A 9,660-nucleotide genomic window follows, 5' to 3' on the forward strand; every position below is an offset into this window, starting at 1 on the left:
CTCCAAATAGAATAGATCAGAGTCTGTTTTCTCGGAAGAAGCATGGCTTGTTTTATAAACATACAGTCATACTATCTTCTTCTCAGCAGGTTGCTTCATTTGCACTGTTGTATACATATATATAAACCTTGGTCTGTTCATGTCCCTACACTACATCCAGCTGTAAGTGTGGAAAAACTGTCCTGGGCTAAAGCCATGTCAGGAAGCATGCTAACAGTTACATAATTACTGTTAATTATTTAATTCAATGACATGAGTTAGTTACCTGACAATTTTTGTGTTAGCTTCCCGGTCCTTTGTCATCAATTTGCATAGGTATAGATTCAGTTTCTGCATAACACACAAATGATATGAGTGGCACAAAATTTTGGATTGAAAGCATTTTAAAAAGGAACTGTATTCCTCCATCATAATAACAGAAGCAACCCTTTTGCTACTGTTTTCCCTCATGGGCAGTGTTTCCTCTGGATCCATATCAACACTATGGTAGTTCATACTCCCAAGTGACAGAACCAAACCTACATAAAATTACAGAATTACAAGAATTTCAAATCAGCAGCATTAACTACATCCTTTTTTTTTTCATTATGCAAGATCGGGTATGATCTGTATCTCTCAATTTACTTGTCCTTGTGCAATCACAGGGGAAGATACAGGTATGCTCCAAGGACCCAACAATTTACAACCAGGCAATTTAATTAAAAGTTGCCACAAATGACTGTCTGATGTTTAACCAAGTGCCACAATTCATTTTCTCTGCTGGACATTGTCCAAAGTTAATTGTACCTGAATTTCAACAGAAATTGAAATGTTACTGGGGTTTTTTAAAATACGAATGCTCTTAGATAAACCAATTAATATAAATTAGTAGTTGAATTACTATTTGAAGATAGGAAACCAACAGGTTTCAGTAACAGTTATGGCGACCGACTACATTATCTGCTTGTGTATCTATATAATCGGTTAACACTTCGATTTTATGTTGTACCCACACGGGAAATTTGGTCTTGTGAGTCTTGCAAAGGGTAAGCTTAGGACCTCTGAATTACCAACCCAATCATATTTTAAAATGGAATGCCACATATCAGCTTTCTTGCATCTTGCAGTTCTTCCATGTGATGTCCATACTGTTTCTTACCCAGAATTTATTGAACACTGCCTATCTTTTTGTCAAGCAAGAAGAGCTGTTCTTTTCTCAAGAGAAATTGCAGCTAAAAATTGCCAAATATTTGCATTTTTTATTATTTATGTCCTAATACTAATGCTAATATTTCCTGAACTCTCATATTTAAGAAAAAAACTTAATTGTGACCTCCTCTTATTTCATCACATTAGCTAACTGAAGAGATTTTCCTTTTGAATTTGCACCAAATTTTTAACAGAAACAATAAGAAATAAATAATTGGAGTAACAAAAATAACTTCAGCAATGGAATCATTTTTGTTGTGTCAATCTGAGGATTGCACTGTTCTCATCAGTATGCATTAGATTTATTAGCCTCTGAAGTATACATAGTCAAAAAGCATGTGGCAAAGCACTTACACTGCTCTTATTAGCATTAATGAAACTGTCATCACTAAGTCCCTTATCTTCAAGCTGAGTACCTTATACTTTTGAGTGTTTTTGTGGTCCTGCATCTTTTTCTGTAGTCAAAAAAACAGAAAAGTTTTGGAAATTGGCTTATTTTCCTCTGGAATGGTAAAGATTCCTCTCTAGGGTAGGTGAAGAAAATCTAGAATCAGGGACAGAAGGGTCAGAAAAAATCCCATGTTCCTGACAAAAGGTATGAGGGACAGATATTTGTCCTTTATGATTCAAAAAAGACAACAACAACAACAAACCAAAACACTGTAAATTACCTTGCACAGACTGAGGGTGACAAAAAGCTGCTGATCTCTTCAAGATGAAGCATCACCAACATTAAAAAAAGATAATGACATGGATGAATTGAGGGAGTGGAAAAAGCACCATGGTACAGTTATTAATGTTAATGGTAGACATAAACTACATTGAGATATATCCTAGAGTGATTCTGTGTATATCACTTACTTTAGTAATTATTCTGGTACTTTAAAGATAATCTGAGTTTTGATTATATTTCACTTTTGAGATTCCTATTTGCATAGAAAATGCAATAACAACCAAAGACAGCACCTAGTGACAACTTCTGTATGCTGAAATGGCAGAGCTTTTCATACTGCTGGCATGCGTAATATAAGACTGAAATTAAGAAACAGAACTATTTAAATGTTTATTTTTACAGCACAGCTGTCTATTTCAAAATGTTGTTTGCCCAAAAAATAAAATGTTCACATTGAGAATGTTTCTGGTGGGAAATTATCAGGCCTATTCAAACTCAAAACACAATGTTTAGTATTGATTTCTCTACAATGCCATCTAAAGTCCTAAATTCTGAGTCATAGATGGGAATTCAGAGTCAGTTTCATTATGGCTGACATTAGCAGAATTAAGCATATGGACATAAGTAGGGAGAAGGAAGCATATTAGAATGATCACTTTGATATTTCCAGATCAGAATTTTCTTTTTAAAAAAAAAGTCTCTCTTGAGAGAAAATTAAAGTTTTATTATTTCAGATAAAAACATTACAGAATGTCAGAGTTTCCCACAGGATAAAATTTGGATTTCCAGCCAGCTCAGCAGCCACTTGTGTTCTCTGGAGCACAGTTGCCCTGGAGTCCTCAGCCTTTAGCAAGAATTCTCCTGGGAGACAAGAAGCCCTCTCATTAGCAAATACTGCTACCTCTCTATTTTAATTACAGATTTTAATAGAAGAAGAGATATCAGCAACGGTGCAGCTTGCTTGCAAATATATGGACTGAATATGTTTTAGATTACGAAAAGATTAAATATAAAAAAGGGGGGAAAAAAAATCAGGAGCAGTTTCTTCTACTCTTCACACAGAGCAGTTAAACTGCATATGCTACCCATAATGTAAAATCTTGTCAACTGTATTTACCGTCAAGCTGATTTCGAAATCATTTGACATTTGCCAAAGTGTAAGATCTTTTCCATTACTTCAATTCAATATCTGTATTGATCTGTATGATAGAAGATTCCTCATTTTTAAACCAATATTCACCTTGCAAAGAAGTTAAAAAATGTGTCAAAGCACAAAATAGCATTCAAGTTTAGGTAGAAACAAACAGAAGATTGATTTAAAGGCATAGATCAACCTATTGACTACCTCTGAATCCCAAAGATGGTCTTCTGTTATCTCAGCTTTTGATTCTCTTTCTGATGTTCAAATGAAATGAAAAGTTTTCTGGTTGCTTTTGTTTAACGAGACCTCTAAATTAGGAAAAGGATTTTTGTGCTTTTCTGGTTACTGAGGATGTGCTGACAACCTTACACGCTAGTTCAATACGCATGCAGAAAGGTGCAAAAAGTAACAGTTGTGACCTTATAAGAGACTCTCAGACAGAATGGCATTTCCAGCTCCCAGCTCCTGAAATGTGGTAATGAATGTAAGGTGTTCACATGCTCACACTTCTCAATGACCATGGAATTAAAAATCAAAAACAGCATTGCTGCAGACTGTGATGGGTCCTTGGAGAATCTGCAACTTTTATGCTTACAGATGTCATGCTTCAGGGTCTCTAGTCTCTCTGAGCACTGCTGTAGTTTTTCTGGGTGCTCCTCCCTTGGGCCAGACACCCTGTGACATCCATCACCAATCCAGCTGAAGTTTTGCAGCTCCTGAGTCTGCTACACGTTGCACCAAATAGGGGCTCTCAGCAAGCCTGATGGGCTTTGGAATGTTCTAATTTTCCTTTGGAAAGCAGAGGCTTTAAAAAAACAAGTATGATTCAATGTCTGAGAAAGAAAGAATTACTGCCTAACCAAAGGATTTTGCAGTATAAAAAGCCTATACTCCACGTATATGTATCCACTGCCGTTTTAATGGAGGGTTGCAAAGGCATTCCTTATTCAGTCCCAGCTCCAGGGATGAAACTGTTGGTTATTGGTCTGCACACAGGCAACCTTCCTTTTGCATTCCTTTTGTTCACAAACTGCTGTGCCTGCTTGCCCTTGTCTTTTCGTCTGGAAAAATAAAATCTGTAATTTGTCAAACTGTCCCCCAAATAGTATGTTTTCTTACATAATCTTCTAAGCAAATACAGCGTGTTTTGCTCTTGATTAAAGGTGCAAAGATCTTCATTACACTCTTAAAAAAAATACAGGCATATTTTCAAGTGTTCGTACTGTGGTATCTTTAATATTCAAACACAACTGCTCTATTTTCAACCAGTTTGTTTAGGCACCCTGCACTGTTGAAAGACGCTCTGCAAGCACAGAAATTAGCTGAGCTTTCACAAGCTGTTAGACTGTATCAGATGGTCTCTGATGTGCTAAGCCATATTGGAAGCAGGTCATGGAGACTTGAAAGCCCATCTCACTGGCATCAAGCTGGACAGCCTAGGAAGGTGGGCTTTAAAATAAAGGACTTGGGGGTGGGATCCAAAATGGCATTGCAACTGTCTGGGGACAGGGCAGACCAACCAGAACAGTGACAAATGCTCTTTAGTTGCCTCCCATGATGCGAGCCAGAAAACCAATCACTTCAAGGGTGGGAGAATCCTCTTGAATATTTCTAAGGAAACCTGCATCTTCTGCTCCCATTTCTTCTCTGAAGTTGCAATATACCAATGCATACAGCACAGGAAATAAACAGCAGGAATTCAAAATCTGTTGTGGTTGCAGGGCCGTGATCTCATTGCAATCACAGACACATGGTAGAATGAATGATCAAGGGACCAGAAATGATGGCTGAAAATGACAATAACACATGAAACTGACAACAGCAAGAAGAATAAGATTAGAGCAATTTAAGGAACCTTAAATTTCCTGCTCTGGTTTCTAGTATAATATGATCCAAAATTTTAACTAGATTATATCTTTGTTAAGACTATATCTTCATTGTGTAAGAATGTCTTTCTTCATAAGCATAAACTAAGTAAATTATTTGCCTATATATAGAATCATTTGAGTTGGAAAGGACTTTCAAAGGTCAACAAGTTCAAATCTCAAGGGTCATTTAGTCCAAACTTTTTACTTATATCCAATCTAAAGCTCCCTTTTTTTTAATTCAAAACCATTTTCCCTTCTGCCTCCTCTGGGTGCGCTCCAACAGGTCCACATATCTCTTTTACTGAGGACTCTACATCTGGACACAGTACTCCAGATGAGGTCTCACAAGCACAGAGCAGAGGGGCAGGATCACATCCTTCACCCCACTGGTCATGTCTCTTTTGATGCAGCCCAGGATACAGTGAGGGCACATTGCTGGCTCATGTTCAGCTTCCCATCCACCAGTACCCCCAGGTCCTTTTTGGCGATGTTGTGCTCTATCCTTACATTCCTCAGCTTGTACTGATAGTGAGGGTTGCCATGACCCAGGCACAAACACTTGTACTTGAATAATGTTGAACTTCATGAGGTTCTCCTGGACCCACTGCTCCAGTCTATCTAAATCATATCCGAGGATGTTGTTCTGTCACTCTGGTGTTCACTGCCTCCTGAGAGGAATAATTTTGGGCATTTAATTTTGTGAACATGTAGAATTGTTTTCAAGACTTGCCACTCATTACATGCCCGTGAAAGCTAATATAACTCAGTGTATTCATGTTGAATCATAGCCTTTGACATCGAAAAGGCAAGTTTGATAAGTCTACATCCTTAAACAGTATACTGAATTCAGAATATTTCTTTTACATATGAAAAATCATGCACGCAAATAAATAAATAAAACTACTGAAGTAGAAGGAGAAAGGATACAATAATCTTAGGAAGGAAAAAGGGAATAAGGAGTGAAGCCTCACACGAGGAAATGCTTTGTTTACATAGAGGCCACAGGGCATGACACACTGTTCAGTTTGTATTCCAGTATAACTACAAGTGAAGTAACATAAAAATATCTTGATAATTAGAATTTTAGGAAAAAATTTAGTCTGGCAAAATCTAATCTGAAACAGTTTGTCTCCAGTATCACTCTGTAACTACAAAGTTACTCCTGATTTACCCTTTAACACGAAGCATAGGATAATTGATGCATTCTATTAAGTGGGTTGTTTTATTTTTAATGAAGAGAGGTTGCTTGCTGTTAAGGATTTTGTCGAGATTTATCCCTCATGTTATTCCCTTGAAGATGGTAGATAAAATAGAGTAGTGTAGGGCCATCTTGTGTCTTTGTAAATCTGATTTGATTAAGTAAAGCCAATAGCAGTTCTATTGCACTGTTTATTTTACCAAATTGTTTTTTTTTTCCATCATATTTTATACATTGCTAGTCTTCTCGGATTGCATACTTTGATGTTAGGTACATGAACTTTTTATAAGACAGATATCACAATGTATCCTTTAGCAGAAAGTCATGTAGAACAGTCTGGACTCTGAGGAAAATCTACTAATGCAAATATGGAGCAGAGCCACAGACAGTACCAGTTAACGTGGGAAAAATCAGTCTTCTGTTATTCTTTCCCACTCCTGCTCAAGTGCAGCCATTCTTGTGAGTTTGTATTCATTCTACACCTGACATTTCTACTTAGATACCACAACCAGTCAACCATATGTGGGAGCTAGGAGCAACCATTGACAACACTTTCCTTATCATCTGAAGAGAATTTCAAGATAGTTCTTCAGATAATTAAAGGGTAATGTACCCAAGACATTGCCATAACATATGCTATAATTTGTTGTCTAATTACCAGAAGGCCAGATATGTATGTTTGATATGAAATAATGTCTGAGGAAAAAAAATAAAGGGAGGGAGGAAAGTGTTCAATTATTTTCGGGGTAATACAACTTCACGTCTGATTAAGATTGGCTTTGTGCCACCAGATTGATTTCTCATGGTTTTGAGCCTGAGTGGGAGGAAAGAAAGCACCAGAGTAACATACTGCCAAGATGCCCAAACTTTTGAATCTTCTTACAAGACTGCAAAAAAAAAAAAAAATATATACACACACACACACACACACACACACACACACACACACACACACATTGTGGAAACCTACTTGTGAGATTTTAAGTACCGCAATGTAACAAGTGTACGTAGCTACAGAATTGCAATGACTGCTTTGGTACCTTATCTATAAATCCTCACACATCCATCTGTGAATGAGCAAAGGCCATTTGTGAAGTGGAATTGTATAGCATGTTAGGGAAAATGCACAGGATCACAGAATGATGGAAGATCGCAGGGGCTGGACTCAATGATACCTTTGGGTCCCTTCCAACCCCTGCAACTTTGCTGAAGCAGGTTTCCTACAATAGGTCACGCAGGTAGGCAACCTGAGAAATCCTGATTATCTCCATAGAAGGAGACTCCACAACCTCTCTGGGCAACTTGTTCCAGTGCTCTGTCACCCTTACGACAAAGAAGTTCTGCATGTTTGTACAGAACTTCCTATGTTCAAGTTTTAGACCATTACTCCTTGTCCCATTGCTGTGAATCACTGAGAAGAACTGGCCTCATCCATATGACTCCCACCTCCCTTTAGATATCTATAAACACTAATCAGATCCCAAATTCATGCTGAATTCATTGAATTATTCATGCTATATTGTCATAGAAGATTCAGACTTGTTCTTAGTTTTGAAATTTTTCCCTTTAAATTGAATTTAGATTGACATTACCATGTTATCTAGCTTTGAGAAATATAACAACACCTGAGTTACTAGATGGCTATGTCAAAATAACCAAGGGCCTAAGTCATAAGAAAGGCTGATAGGAGCTGGGATTGTTCAGCCTGGGGAACAGAAGGCAGAGTGATCTCCTTGAGACCTTTTCAGTACTTAAAGTATACATAAAAAAGAGAGAAATTGTTTTACACACTCTGATAGCAATAGGACAAAGGAGAACGGTTTTATGCTGAAGAAAGTAGATGTAGATTAGATTTTTGGAGGAATTTCTTCCCTATAACAGTAGTGAGGCACTGGAACAAGTTGTCCAGAGAAGCTGTAGATACTCCATCCCTGCACGGGTTGTTGGGTAACCTGATCTATTGAAAGCTATCCCTGCCCATGGCAGGGATTTGGAACTAGGTAATCTTTAAGGTCCCTTACAACTGAAACTATTCCATGTTTCTGTGATTCTATGAGAATTTGTTCAGTGGTTATAAATTTCAAGTTTGAACCAATTGCCATATTATTATGACTTTTATAATATCAATATTAAACTTCAGTAAGCAGTCTGGCAAGATCTCACGTTTTTAAAGCATTTGATGAGAAGAACTTCCTTTAGAGTCAGAATGAGACAAAATTTTGATTTCTTGAAAAAAAAAAAAAAGTGTATTGACTTTACTTCATCCCTAGAACCGTTTGCATCATGAAAGCAAAAGCTGGCTTCTCTCACTGATATGTTTATGAGGAAAAAAAGTCATATAATCTATACTCCACTGTCCAAGGAGGTTTCTGGTTTTGCTCTTGTTCTTTGTTTGTTTGTTAGAAAAAAATGCTTTACTTTGTTCTTGTAATTAAAATATTAATCAGTTTCATATAAACTTGTAACTGTAATTTTAAAATGTCCCAGAATTTTCTTCTTATTCATTTCCTGCAGAGATCATCATCAAAGAAGTAGTCTGTCTCATTTCCTCATGCCAAATTTCCTAAGGAGATCCAAGGCCTATGTATTTTTGCTAAAAATCTCCGCGAAAACTGGGAGAGCCATCCCTGTTACTGGATCCTAACAAAGAAAAGCACTTGTGTTTCCCTTTTAAAAGGGAAGGAGAAGACAAAGAAGGTCATGAAAGGATTATCTTTCAGAAAGAACACTTTGTTTTGTTAGAAGGTGAGATCCTCAGAAGTTATTGTATCTACTTGGTTTGATTAACAAATTAGTCACACACTACATTAATTTCTTCAGATAAAACTAAACCAGAAGTGTTGCTCTACAAGAACATGTGCAATTTCCCACCATATTCACATGGATATTCAGTCTGTGGGATGAGACTAAGAACACTCCATATTATGAAGAGTGTATAGTATTACAGTCCAATTAGATATTATTAATTTATGCATTTATTCTATTTAGAAAGATGGTAGAGAATCTCCATCCTCAAAAGTACCTAAAATAACTGTACAAGTTAGTTAGCAACCTGATTTATTTGGATCTTCTTTAGATAGCATACTGGGCTAGGTGACGTCCAGGGGCTTCTTTGAATCTCATTTATTCTGTGACTCATTATCTTGCCTATGAACTAAATGCTACTGCTCTGTTCTGCTTGACATTGTACTCAACATCCTTGTAATTTTCAAGAACTTCTCTATGTGCTGACACAGGCTATATACTTCATCACAACAATGATCTTGTATAAATTATACATTTAATATAAATTTTAGAGATAGCAAATAATAGATGTGTAGTAAATAATGGAACTGGCAGAAGAGAGAAATTTGAGAAGGCAGGACAGGAGAGTGTCAAAGGATAAGAAACAGCAGTATGTTCCAGTATTTTTTTTATGAAAATAAAATAATCCATACTTCTTTGGACTTATTACAAAATAGAATGAACCAAATTCTTTTGAAGTCTCTGTCTTTTCTCACCTTAACCCTTAGCAAGTAAGTTTGTGAAATACTATTAATTTTTGTTCATATCTCTCATGATTATGGATTCAAAATATGCCTTTAGAACAATG

Source organism: Centrocercus urophasianus, unplaced genomic scaffold (assembly GCF_019232065.1).
Source record: "Centrocercus urophasianus isolate 14NV4802_14NV808 unplaced genomic scaffold, USGS_Curo_1.0 seq_11, whole genome shotgun sequence".
Taxonomy (NCBI): Eukaryota; Metazoa; Chordata; class Aves; order Galliformes; family Phasianidae; genus Centrocercus; species Centrocercus urophasianus.